Source organism: Mastigoproctus giganteus, chromosome 1 (genome assembly GCF_048544385.1).
Source record: "Mastigoproctus giganteus isolate SK-2022 chromosome 1, ASM4854438v1, whole genome shotgun sequence".
Classification (NCBI taxonomy): Eukaryota; Metazoa; Arthropoda; class Arachnida; order Uropygi; family Thelyphonidae; genus Mastigoproctus; species Mastigoproctus giganteus.
Window position 1 is genome coordinate 165,335,842 of NC_143575.1, and position 14,093 is coordinate 165,349,934.

Sequence of the window (14,093 nt, forward strand, 5' to 3'; positions counted from 1 at the left end):
GGCACCTCCATAGCCAGGTGGGAAGGAGCAGCAGTGCGTAGCACACGCTTCTTGATTAGACCAGTGTTCGAGCCCGTCACCACCAAATACGGAGGATGCGGAAAGGCCAGGGAATGACCACCGCATATACCAGAGCAATATGGCCTTAGTTGCTAATGCTTCTAAAAACCAAATAACAAACAAACAGCATGCTCAACTTCACTTCTGGAAAATTCTGCTTTGAATATTCCAATGGATTGAAATTCTTATTAAATGTAGTTTATAGTTTTTTTTTAATCAAAAAATTTGAAAAATAAAATAATAGATGAAAAATATAAAATTTTTTACATCTATTATTTTTTGTTATTTGTTTTATTTGTTCTATTATTATTTGTTTTCAATGAAACAACTTTTATTAATTTTGCTGGAAAAAAAAAATATATATATAAGCAGGAAGTTATTAGTACTTTCCATTTTCAAGCTTATAAAACTATTATGTGCAAAATTTCACAATTAGATATGCACACACAGCTCTGTTTATACATTATGCATATAAACATCTTAAAAAATATACAGAGTAAGCTTAATGCCATGTCTGTAGCCATAAAATGTACGTTGAAGAACAATGAAATTTGAGAATATACATAATACTAATGGGGGAGATAAATTCACCAGAAAAATGTATTCAAATAACACCACCTAGGGAAACTGCAGTGCCAGCACTTCATAGCAAGTGTAATACCTAAGTCAGGGCAAACTGTACAACTTGCCCTGAACTAAATGAATAATGCAAACATGCGATCAGTTGCGACTTGGTTCAAACAGTACCGTCTGGGTGGTGGTATCCACTGAGAATAGATAACAGTAGTGTTCTCTACTAAAGAAGTGTTACTTATTTGAAGTAGTGCAATACCTGGTATCTTTTTTTTTTTTTTTTTTGTTTTTTTTTTTTTTTTTTTTAGGTAACCACAATATGAGATACAATTAAAACGATGCCTTTACACTATGTATGTACTTTAATTTTATGGGTAAACAATTGTGTATACACCAATGTTATATAGTTATTCAGGGATAAGGAGTTTATGTCCTGTGCATTTCATCATTAAAATGCATTACCATTTGTTCTCCATTTGGCATCTCTCATATTGTAAAACCACTTCGCAAATGTGATTGCATGTTTACATTATCAGGGTACCTGCCCACCCACCGATGATAGGCCAACAGCTTTTAAACAGTGCCGTCTGGGTGGTGGTATCCACTGAGAATAAATAACAGTAGTCTTCTCTACTAGAGAAGCATTACTTATTCGAAGTAGTGCAATATTTGGTATCTCATTGTGAAGATAGCCACAATGTGAAATACAATTAAAAACTATGCCTTTACACTACGTATGTAGTTTAATTTATGGGTAAACTAAAGTGTATCTACACCGATATTATATAGTTATTTAAACCCACATGCTATTATGCTCTGTACATTAAAACAGAAGACTACTGTACAAATTGGAGCAGTATGGCATTAAGGGCAAGTTGCTTCAATGGATAGAAGGATGGTTGATTGGGAGAAGTCAGAGGTTGGTAATCAGTGGACACTGCTCTTTGTGGAATAATGTTATTAGTGGAGTCCCCCCAGGGTTTGGCACTGGGCCCAGTGTTGTTTTCTGTATTTATAAATAATATTGATTAACCCTGATATACCATTTATCAATGGTATATCAGGATCAATGTCTAAGTTTGCAGATGATACAATGGTTGCCAGGGTTGTTAATGACAGCAATGACAGTATACTACTGCAACAGTATCTAGAAAAGTTGAGCAGATGGGCTGCAAGGTGGCAACTGAAATTTAACATTGACAAATGTAAAGCACTGCATAGAGTACAGTTAACCCAAGTGTAATGTACCAACTGTGTGGTACTACACTCAGGGTAGTAGAGAATGAAAAGGACACGGGGGTAATTGTGCAGTCAGATATGAAGTTTTTGAGCAGTGCAAACAGGCTGCAAGAGCAGCATATAGTTTCTTGTCAATGATATACAGGAATTTTTCTAGAGGGATAAGGAGGTGATTGTCCCCTTGTATAAGCCAATGGTCAGGCCACACCTTAAGTACTGCATACAGTTCTGAATTACTTATTTTAGGAAGGATGTAGAGCTGCTGGAACGAGTACAGAGAAGGGCAACTAGACTGGTGAGTGGAACAAGGGGTGCTCTTACCAAGAAAGTTCTGCAAATTGCAGTGTGCTAGGCACCTATGAGATAATTTAATTGAGGTGTATAAGGCCTTGAATGGTTTTTTTTAGTAATTTTTTCATAGCCTGGTTCATTTTTGTCTTTATTTTAACCATTGATTAAACTTGCCTCGTCTAAGTCTTCACATCCTTCAATATTTTGAACTGAGTTTAAAATATCAGGAACAATTTCAGTGTTATTTGAGTGTCCCACTTCCAAGTTATTTTCAGCGATTACACAGTCATTGGGCAATATTTTTTTTTTGAACGATTTTATAATTGTTTCACTTTTAACTTCCACCCATTCAGTAGAAATGTTATAGATATCATCTTTAATTAATTGTTAGTGACTTCCAAAATAAAAGGATTCATTTCTTCCGTGATAATGTCCATCATCAAGAATTTTTATATACAATCGTTTCATGCTCTCAATCACCCCCATCATCCATAGGTTGTACCAGTTGTGTTACGTTGAATGAAAGATAAATGGTTACATATCCCCATTTTCTGTAGATAGTTTTTCCAGTGGAGGATGGGATGGAGCATTATCTAATAAAAAAATTGCTTTGTGGGGGAGACTTTTATGAGACAAATTTTTTTAACGTGAGGAATCTATCTATGTCACCACTTTTCAAATATATCCCTAGTCATCCATGCAGATCGGTGGTTGTAACAACCTGTTGGAATATTAGTCGTGTTCTTTAAACTTCTAGGAGATTTTGATTTCCCCTCTACGGTTAATCTTAATTTGTCATCCCATGATTCATCATAGAACAAAGTTGCTACCATGTCAGCTGCATGAGCTTTTCACCCTGTATCTCTAACTCTTATACCATACCTGTCTTTAAATTGTTTCAACCAACCAAATGAAAATATGTGTTCCAGGCTTTTCTAATTTGTCAAAAAAATATTTTGCCTTGCTTAACCTCATTGGTCCAGATATTGGAGTTCCTTCAGCTCTTTGTTGTAAAAACCACTTTATCATTACACTTTCAAGTAATTCATTTGTAGCACCTTTGAGTGATTTTCTTTGTAAAGTGCAAGCAATATGTGTCACATTTAGACCCAAATTTATCTATATTGGGCTGTTTTTTTTTTTAATGATGTCCCACACAGTTTGCTGGCCAATTCCAAATTTGTTTGCAAGCTTTGAAACATTTTCACATTTTTCACGTCTTTTAATTATTTCCAGTTTTGTTTCCACTGTTAAAACAACTATTTTTCATTTACCTGACATCTTTAGGGGTTGAAATGTGAGATAAATATTACATACAACACACAACAAGCACAGGAACAAGCTTTCACGATATTTAGTAGACAAACGCAAATAGGTTACATTTGAATGTTATTTGGCATTAGAAATGCAGCAGGTGTTTCAAGATACTTGACTTGAATCAGTGGGTGTAAAAACATTAATGTGATTTAAAAGGTGGCAAAACGAGATGCAACAGTGATTTCCTGTATGTACTTTACGAATACAGTCGCACAGATAAATAATGTTTGTTTAAAATAAAATTACATACATATAGAGGGCCACGGTTAATCTGACCATATACAGATGATTGAGCCCTGGATAACTGACGTTTTACTGTATTGTGTGGGGATTTTATATTGTCCTTTTCTATAGTTGTGTGTATTCATTACCATACAAATAAAGATGGACAAAGTGTACAGCCTTCTTACAACATAAAAAGTACATGTTCTGTGAAGAGCTGTGGAACACTTCATGAACAGGTTTCCTTCCTCATCTGTTTGAGATCTGTGTACCCAGTATTTTCAAATTATCAGATCATTTTGGATAAAACTGTTAACAGACTTTTAGTTCAAGTGGTGCCATTCAGATGATGGTATCCACTGAGAATAAATAACAGTAGTTTTCTCTACAAGAGAAGCATTACTCATTCAAAGTAGTGCAATAACCAGTATCTTGATGTGAAGGTAGCCACAATTTGAGATACAATTAAAAACGATGCATTTACACAAAGTACGTAGTTTAATTTATGGGTAAACAATGGTGTATCTACACCAAAATTTATATAGTAGTTTTCCACTTGCAACAGGATCAAAAGCTTTCCTAAAATCCAAGTAGTAGAAGTAGTAGTAGCATGTGATGCAAGAAAGCATGTGTATGAGCTTAGGCAGCATCAGCCAAAAAAAAAAAAAACACACCATTCCCTCCAAATGCCTGTCCAGTTCCTCCTTAAATTTATTCAACCTATCAACTTCCACAACGACAGATGGAAGTTTGTTCCAGCAATTAACCGCCCGCTGGCTAAAGGCAAATTTCCGTACATCTATTCTACATCTGTCTTTTCTTAATTTGAATTTATGCCCCCTTAGGTTCGTAATCTGAACAAGTGGAAGGATCCCATCAGAATGCAGCATCCTCAACCCATTCAAGGCCTTATATACCTCAATCAGATCACTGTGCAGGTGCCTAGTCTCCAGCCACTGCAATTTGCAGAACTTAAGCCTCTCTTGGTGAGAGGATCCCTTCATTCCCCTCACCAATCTTGTTGCCCTTCTCTGTACAGCTACTTTTAGTAGCTTCCACGATTAATTCAAGTAAATCTACATCCTTCCTAAAACGAGGCCTCCAGACCTGTACGCAGTACTCAAGGCGTGGCCTGACCATTGCCTTATACAGAGGGATAATCACCTCCTTTTCCCTGCTAGCAAAATTCCTATATTTCATTGACAAAACCCCATGACCTGACCTGGCAGCCTGTCTGCATTGCTCAGAAAACTTCATATCCGATTGTATAATTACTCCCAGGTCTTTCACATTTTCTACCACCTTAAGTGTAGTACCACACAGTTGGTACGTTTCTCTGGGGTTACTTCTACCCATATGCAGTACTTTGCATTTGTCAAGATTAAACTTCAGTTGCCACTTCTTAGCCCATCTGCCCAAATTATCTAGATCCTGTTGCAGTAGCACACTGCCATTACTAACACTGCCAACCTTTGTATCATCTGCAAACTTCAACATTAAGCCTGATATACCTTCATCAATATCATTGATAAATATACAAAACAACAGTGGACCCAACACCGAACCCTGTGGGACTCCACTAATAACATTAGTCCACGAAGAGCAGCACCCATTGATTACCACCCTCTGTCTTCTCCCACTTAACCATCCTTTTATCCATTGTAGCAACTTACCACTAATACCATTCTGCTCCAATTGGTGCTTTTCTTATGTTTAACTTGAACAATTTCTCCTCCACTTCGCTCTCAGTTATTACAAAATCATTAAATATCCTGCTACAATTTGATAACCTTCTGCCATTTCCAAACCTTAATAACTCCTCGTGTTTGAATGTAGATGCAAAATACTCATTCAGTTTGTTTGCTATCTGGGCAGGATCATCAACGGTCGATCCATTGATATCAAGTGGACCAATCAGATTCATCCCCTTCCTTTTAGAGTTTATATAAGTAAAGAAATCCTTGCTGTTTTTCTTAGCATCTTTTGCCAAGGATTTCTCGTAATCTGCCTTCGCCTGCCTAACCTCCTTTGTGACCTGATTACAGACTAGCTTATATCTGCCATAGACTTCTGAGTCGCTTGATAATTTATATGCATCCCATGCATTTTTCTTCTCTGTTACGAGTCTCATTAGTTCATTTGATAACCATTTAGGCCTAAACCTTAAACAATATTTCTTAATAGGTATGAAACTTTTGGTAGCTTCCACGATTAATTCCTTGAATGCTTCCCACTCAGAATTTACTGTTGGTAACATTGTCAGTTTATCCCATTGTACAGAATTTAAAAATTTTCTGAGACCACTGCACTCACTTTTATGGACGCAAAAACCCTTTCCTTTACCCCTGATGGTAATTATATCTAAGTAAATCCAACATCAGTACACTGTGATCACTGCCACCTAGTGGTTCCTTAACTGCAAATTCTTAATACACGAATGATCACTGCTGATAACCAGATCAAGAGTATTACTCTCTCTGGTTGCCTCTCAAACATGCTGCTGCAGAAAACAATCATCCAATAAATGCACAAAAGTCTGACTAGTGTGTGAGTGACCAACCCACAAGTTCCAGTCAATATCTGGGAAGTTAAAATCCCCCATTATAAGACATTCTGATTTACTGGCCCGCTCTATTTCTCCGTATAATTGTTCCTTGTACTCATTTGAGTCATTAGGCCTATAACACACTCCTACTCTTATTTTTGCTTTCACGGTGCTTATGTCACACCAAACTGACTCAACAGTGCACTGTTCATCTGTATCAACTGGGAGCACTCCTTTTGATTTTATGTTTTTCTTAATTAACAGCATAACACCTCCTCCCTTTCTATCCTGTCTATCCTTCCTGTACACATTGTACTCCCCAAATTCCAGTTCTGCATTCCTTATATCTGTGTGACACCACGTCTCTGCTATCCCAACAATATCCACCTTTGATGTCTTGACCAACACTTCAAATTCATCAAATTTATTTACTATACTTCTAGCATTGGTATACATGCTCCTATTCCTAGTTACCCTAACACATCCCATATACCCACCTATTTCAGGATGACTGCCATCCGTCCTTGATTTGGTTTGGTTTGATTTGATTTTTTATGGTGCATTGGCAGCTAAGGCCATAATGCAACAAGTCAAATTTTAAAACACTACTAAACATTTTGGTAGCTAAAGCTACCACGTCAAGCAATTAATTATTGTCAAAAGATACAAAGTAAAAGTATAAAAAGTATAAACCCTAGATTCTTGTATAAAAATTAATAGATTGTAAAAAGTTAAAAACGTCGGACATATTGTCTCTGTCACCTATAATCTGACAGTGTAAATGGCTCAGACACATTATTAAAAGCGGTAAAATACAAGCGTCGTGCTTCTATAAAAACAGGACATTCTATTAAAATATGACTAATGGTTAAAATAACATTACATATCTCGCACATAGGTGGGTCATCCGCCCTCAGCAAGTAGGAATGGGTTAGATGACTATGACCTATGCGGAGCCAAGCAAGAACAACTTCCTCTCTTCGGACCCTGCGTAGACTGGACTGCCATTGCGTAATTACAGGCTTAATGCGATGTAATTTATTTGTGGCCTGTCCGTGCCAAGAATCTTGCCATTGGGAGAATAAATTAGAACGTATTATTTGCCTGTAGTCTGTATAGGGGACTGGCAGGCAATGATTATCCACGGAAATCGCTGATTTGGCAGCGGTATCAGCTAATTCATTTCCCCGGATCCCAATGTGGCTTGGGATGAAGAAAAAGCAAATATCAAATTCTAATTCCACGAGAGAAAAAAGAATCTTCCGGATCCTGGACAGGATTGGATGAGGGTTATACCTCACCGATACTAGAGCCTGTAATACGCTCAATGAATCACAATAGATCATATACCTCTGGTAGTCGCGATTTTTAATGTGATCTAGGGCTAATTGTATTGCATGCAACTCTGCAGTATATATGCTAGTTTCTTGTGGGATCTTATAGGATAATGTTTTGTGAGGGAACACAACAGCAGATCCCACGACATTCTAACTTTGAGCCATCTGTATAGATTGCCAGAAAGTCAGAATACTGCTGTCTATGTGATGCAAAGAGTTGCTGGTAGATAGATGGCGGTGTAGTAGCCTTCTCCCAGATCTTAAGGGAGAAGTCGCAAGTTAGAAAATACACATGCCAGGGTGGAAAGAATTGCCCTGGTGACTGGGCAATGTTGTCTACCATCAAGTTGAGCTCATTCAGCAGCCCTTGAATGCGAATACCAAAAGGTTTGTTGGCAGTCCGACGGGTGTTGTAGAGGTTTTCCCAGCGCGGCTCAAAAACGGATGGCCACGTGGGATGATCGGGCAGGGATTTTAATTTGAAGGCATACTGTAAGGACAACTGCTTACGTCGAAGAGACAGAGATGGTTCATTTGCTTCAACGTAAAGGCTTTGAACAGGAGATGTGCGAAATGCTCCAGTGGCTGTCCGGATGGCTTGATGGTGGATTGGATCTAACCACCGAAGTGCACTATCTCTAGCAGAACCATAGACCTGAGACCCATAGTCGAGTTTGGAACGGACAAGTGCCCGGTAGAGACGAAGAAGGGTAGCACGATCTGCGCCCCATGAGGTTGACGAAAGGGCACGAACGATGTTAAGCCCTTTGACACATCTTGTCCTCAGCTGACGAGTATGTTGTAAAAATGTCAGCTTTTTGTCGAAAATAGGTCCAAGGAATTTGAATTCTGCTACAACTGGGATGTTATTTTGCCCAAGCCTTAATTCTGGGTCAGGATGTAGATTACGTTTGCGACAGAAGTGTACACAAACAGTCTTCTGTGGTGAAAATCTGAACCCATTAGCCAAAGACCAAGCTGTAAGATGGTCAATGGTTTTCTGCAGTTGCCTTTCAATGACACTCGTATTGCATGAGTGACAAAATATAGCAAAGTCATCAACATAGAGGGCATTGTTTACAGTGGGTGGAAGTTGTTCTGCGATAGAGTTTATTTTGATTGCGAAAAGCGTGACACTTAGAACGGATCCTTGTGGGATTCCCTCTTCCTGAGAGAAAACTCGAGAGAGGGTGGATCCTAAACGGACTTGAAACTGGCGATTCGAAAGAAAGTTTTTAATAAAAAGAGGAAGGTTACCTCTAAGACCAAAGTTATAGAGGTCTTTTAAAATCCCAAATCGCCAGGCTGTGTCGTACGCTTTTTCAATAGCGAAGAAAACTGTTACCAAATGCTCGGATTTAATAAAAGCATCACGAATGGACGTTTCCAATTGGATTAAATGATCCAGAGTGGATCGATTTCTTCGGAAGCCGGACTGTGTCCTGGAAAGCAGACCATTTGTTTCTAAATACCATACGAGGCGTGTATTAACCATTCTTTCCAGGACTTTGCACAAACAGCTTGTCAGAGCAATAGGACGATAGTTACTTGGATTGCTAGGGTCTTTTCCTGGTTTTGGGAAAGAAAGGACGATAGCCCTTTGCCAGGAATCCAGAAATTGGATTTTGTTTGTGAATAAAAATTCTGTTAAACAGAATTAACAGGTGATCCTTAGATTGTGGTGAGAGGTGTTTTAGCATTTCGTAGTGGATGTCATCGGGCCCCACAGCACTTGCATGCGTGAAAGGGAGTGCTGCATTTAACTCTTCCTGTAAAAAGGGCTTGTTATGTAATTCAAGCCCTTTTGAAGAGAAGTTCGGTGGGTTTTTCTCAATTTTCTTTTTCAGGGCCAAAAACTCTGCGGGAAAAGATGTTGTTGCAGAGATTTTTGCAAATGTTTCCCCTAAAATATTTGCAACTGCAGTTCGATCTGCAATTGGACATCCGTTGTGCTTAAGGATCACTGAAGGACACGGTGAATATTTTCCCTTCATTTTCCGGATCTTATCCCACACTACTTTTGAGCTAGCAGCCTGAGTTATGGAAGATGTAAAACGAATCCAAGATTTCCTTTGGCTCTGACGTCGTACATAACGCGCTTTCGCACATGCACGTTTGAATGATGTTAAATTTTCAGTCGTGGGATATCGGCGGAATACCCCCCACGCTTTGTTTTGTGCTTTTTTTTGCTGCCGTGCATTCTGAATTCCACCAAGGTTTGGGAAATAGTGGGAACCGGCTGGATGATTTTGGGATTGCAATTGCAGCTGCTTGGACAATCGTTTCTGTGACATACATAACTGCTTCATTGATTGGCTCCTGACTGACTGTACAGATATCAAGGTTTGCCAGATGTTGAAAGGCATTCCAGTCAGCCTGATCAATCTTCCACCGCGGTAAACTAAATGGCAGACAGGGTCTACCACTAGTTAGGGTTGTTATCACGGGGAAGTGATCGCTTCCATATGGATTTTCTTCTACCTCCCAAGTAAGTGAAGGAAGGAGAGAAGGGGAGCAGATAGAAAGATCAATGGCTGAGAATGTATGGGTAGGCATGTGGAAGAAGGTGTTTGTTCCCACATTTAAGAGGGAGAGGTCATTGTCAGTGAGCATACACTCTATGACTCGCCCCCTTCGAATGATGTTAGCCCCACCCCACAGAGAATTATGTCCATTGAAATCCCCAAGAATTAAACAAGGGGAAGGTAATTGCATGATAAGATCATCAAGGCCTTTCTGGGGGATGTCAAGTGGCAAATAAACGGATCAGACAGTTAATAAGAACCCCACTGAAAGGCGAATTGCTACAGCCTCAAAGCTAGTAAGCTGCAAAGGCTGAAATGGGATCTGGTTGCCGATGAGGATTGCGACCCCTCCGTGAGCAGGTTGTTGTTTGTTTGTTTTGTTGGTTTTTAGGAGCATTAGCAACTAAGGCCATATTGCTCCGGGATATGCGGTGGTCATTCCTTGACCTTTCCGCATCCTCCGTATTTGGTGGTGACGGGCTCGAACCCCGGTCTAATCAAGAAGCGTGGGCTGCGCACTGCTGCTCCTTCCCACCTGGCTACGGAGGCACCTCCGTGAGCAGGACCATCCACAATTCTATCCTTACGATTGATGGTAATGTTATGCATAGTGGGGTCGTCATTTGCCTTTAAATAAGTCTCCTGTATGCAAAAGCAAGCTGGTTTGTGCTTTTGCAGGAGTGCCTTGATGTCATCAGTATTTTGCCAGAATCCACGACAGTTCCACTGTAGGAATTTAGCCATTATTTTGGCTTGGTGGGTCCATCAGGCGGCTTCCGAGGTGCTAAAGGGCTTACCTTTTTCAGTTCTGGCTTTCTCCTTCCTGGGGAAGTATGGACGCTGTCCAGTGTCCATTTCCTCCTCAGCAAAGAGCTCCAAAACTGAGTCTTCTTGTACCTCCTTCTGCTCGGCATCCATGTTTTCTTGGGTACTAGGTGGTATTTCACCTTTCTTATTCTTTTCTTTTGCATTTGCTATTTGTGGAGCATTAGGAGGTACCGATATAGGAGTGGCAGCTGATTGGTCCTTCTGTGCAGGTTTTTGGGAGCTTAAAAGATAACGTGCGATGGGAGTAAATGATTCTTTTGGAGGGATGGACATGTCCGTCTGAGTCCCATTCGAACACCTCCCTGCTACCTTCTGGGCATAGGTAGGTTTTTGGTGTTGACAAGTTTCACTGCTTTCCTTGCCTCCTGGTACGATATGTTTAGCTCTGCCTTCAGCCGTTGAATTTCTTTTTCTTCTTTCCACCTCTGACATGCTCTTGAATAGGCTGGGTGTTCTCCCTCACAGTTAATGCAGGTGGGTTTCGTGGCTGAACATGCTGTTGTTTCGTGGTCCTTTGCACCACATCGCGCGCATGCAAGGACTCCACGGCAGGCCATTTGAGAATGTCCATATTTCTGGCATTTAAAACACCGTAAAGGGTTTGGAACATATGGATGCACTGGACAGTTGATGTAGCCAGCTTTAATCTCATCAGGAGGTTTGGGAGAGTTAAAAGTCAGGATAACACTCCTGGTTTTAACAATTTTTCCATCCCTTTGCACAGTGATTCTCTTGATGGCAGTAACTCCCTGTGGTTTTAATTCGGAGCAGATTTCCTCCTCGGTGACGTCGAGAAGGTCCCACTCCGAAATGACACCTCTCGATGAATTTAGTGTTCTGTGTGGTGTCACTGTTATGGGTATTCCTCCGATTGATGTTACTCGGAGTAGATGTTCAGACTGCCTGTCATTTTTTGTTTCAATCAAGAGGTCCCCAGAACAGAGCCTCTTAACTGACTTGGGTGTACCTGCTAACCCATCCAACCCTTTTCGTATAAAAAAGGGTGACATTTTACCAATCGGAGTTTCGTTGGTGGAATGCATTATTAAGAACCTTGGGACAGGCCCTGATGGTAGTTCGGTTCGCTGCCTCTTTGTAGCAATAATGCTATCTGCCTCTCTGTTATTATTTTCAGATAGGGACCGGGTTGGGGACCCTGAAGGAATATGTTTATCAGGATTCATGAAGTTTTGAAGTGGTTCAGTGCCTGGGCTCCCCACCCACCACGGAGCCCAAAGGGACGTCCACTACCCGGCATGCAATAAATGCGCTCGGGAGTGGAACGCCAGGGCTACACAGACACTATATCCACACCGCCGCCAGCCTGAATCCTGTCCCTCGGACCATGAGGGTAGGGGCGTGGCATTGTCACGGTTGACCCTCGCAGGCGAGCCTACTAGCCGATTGATCCTAGCCGGGCCTTCCAGGACCTCCCGTCTTGTCGAAGTAGGGGCCAAAGTGGTGTATTGAAGCTGGGCCCCTCAACCACCAGGATCCCCCTTTCCGAATTTCCACGGGTCGCAGCGCACGGCAAACACGCCGGTTTCCATTGATGTAAGCCTGGAACCTGGGCTGTGGGCGTTGGATCGCAGTGATGCTAGTCTGGACGTCCAGCAGCGTCACTGGGAGGTCCCCTCACCACGTACAGGTGCCCACGTTGAGGGGACCGTCCCTGAAACCCCCAACACCCCTCGCTCCAGGTTGCTACTTATTCTAATAGAAGTTGTGCAAGAATCACCTTCACCTGTGCCTACGGCTACTGTTAAACTATTAGTCCTTGTATCCCCCCAAGCTATCAGTTTTCCGACCCACCTAACACTGCCTCGACAGCATCAGCAAAAATTCTTGCACCCTTTCTATTTAAGTGTATCCCATCCCTGCAGAAGCAGTCTCTCCTGTTAACAAGTACAGACCAGGCTGAAAAAAATTCTACCCCTTGAGCCTTGCACAATCTTTAAGGGCCGAATTGATCGACAGGGCTCTCATCATATACTCCCTCCTATCGTGTCTGGGAAGAGTTGCAGACACTTTCAAATTCAACCCTAATTCTCGGCTTTTGTTCAACAGTGACCTGTACTTGTTAAGTAATTCTGGCGGTCTCCTACTCTTAATATCATTAGTGCTGACGTGTACAACAATATCACCCTTTGTGCCCTTAAAGGATGATATCTGCCCTACAACCTCATCAACCTTTGCCCCTGGCAGACATACCCTGGTCCTGTTCCACCTATCCTTTTTACAAAGCATGTTACCCGTTTCCCGGACAATAGTCACCAACAACTACTAGTTCCTGTGGGACCAGCGCATTCTGCCTTGGGAGGTTGCCAATGTGTTGCGTGATGACCAAGTGCAAGCTCTGGCGTTGATGTGTGCAGCTGAGAGCTTGATGGGCAACACAACTGAGTTGTCGCCTGATTTCCTTACACTCCTTACATCGCGTACACACAAAGACATCCCCCATGGCAATATCATGTTCCGTTCCAGAGAGTTCAGCAAACATTTCACAAGTTGCACATTTTTTTAGGCTGTGATGCGTTGGAGAATCGTCACAGCACTCCTGCCACTTTGTGCCCGTTGCTTTGCTGCTCTAGTTTGGGGCATGATATTTTAAATTAATAAGGTTAAAAAATTAAATTAATTAAATGTCAATACTACGCTATCTAATAGAAACAGTGAAGCGTATTAATCTATATAATTATGCATTAGAGCTACCTGGCTATCTCAATGAAAAATTTGAATTCCCTACCACTATATACAAAAACAATGGCTGCAAGATTCGAACGAAAATAACGTTTTATGTAAATTAAGTAGTAATCCACAAAAACTCTTTATCTAAATTAAAATAAAAATAACCAGCATAACTATAAGACTACGTATTAAGTACAATATAAAATAACAATTATGTAAATAAAAAGGCAAACACATTGGTTTTTCGGAGCCTGTAACTCACAGCTGTAATTTTTAAAGAGTCGGCAAAATTATGTTTTGCATACAGTTCTTTTGTGACCACATCACATTATACAATCTAATTTGTCAGACAAGACTTGCCCTTAACACATACATGCTGTGTCTGAACTATAACTGCAGATTTACAGGTGGTAGATGACTTTCATCAACCGGTGAAATACCACCACTTTGCTTATCGGTGGCTTGAAG

General features: G+C 40.8%; 1 protein-coding gene across 1 annotated transcript in view; it reads right to left on the reverse strand.

Moving 5' to 3' along the window:
* Positions 1 to 14,093, reverse strand: part of LOC150091239 (small ubiquitin-related modifier-like) — a 128,836-nt gene that overhangs the window by 92,186 nt on the left and 22,557 nt on the right. The gene's annotated exons all lie outside the window — the stretch shown is intronic.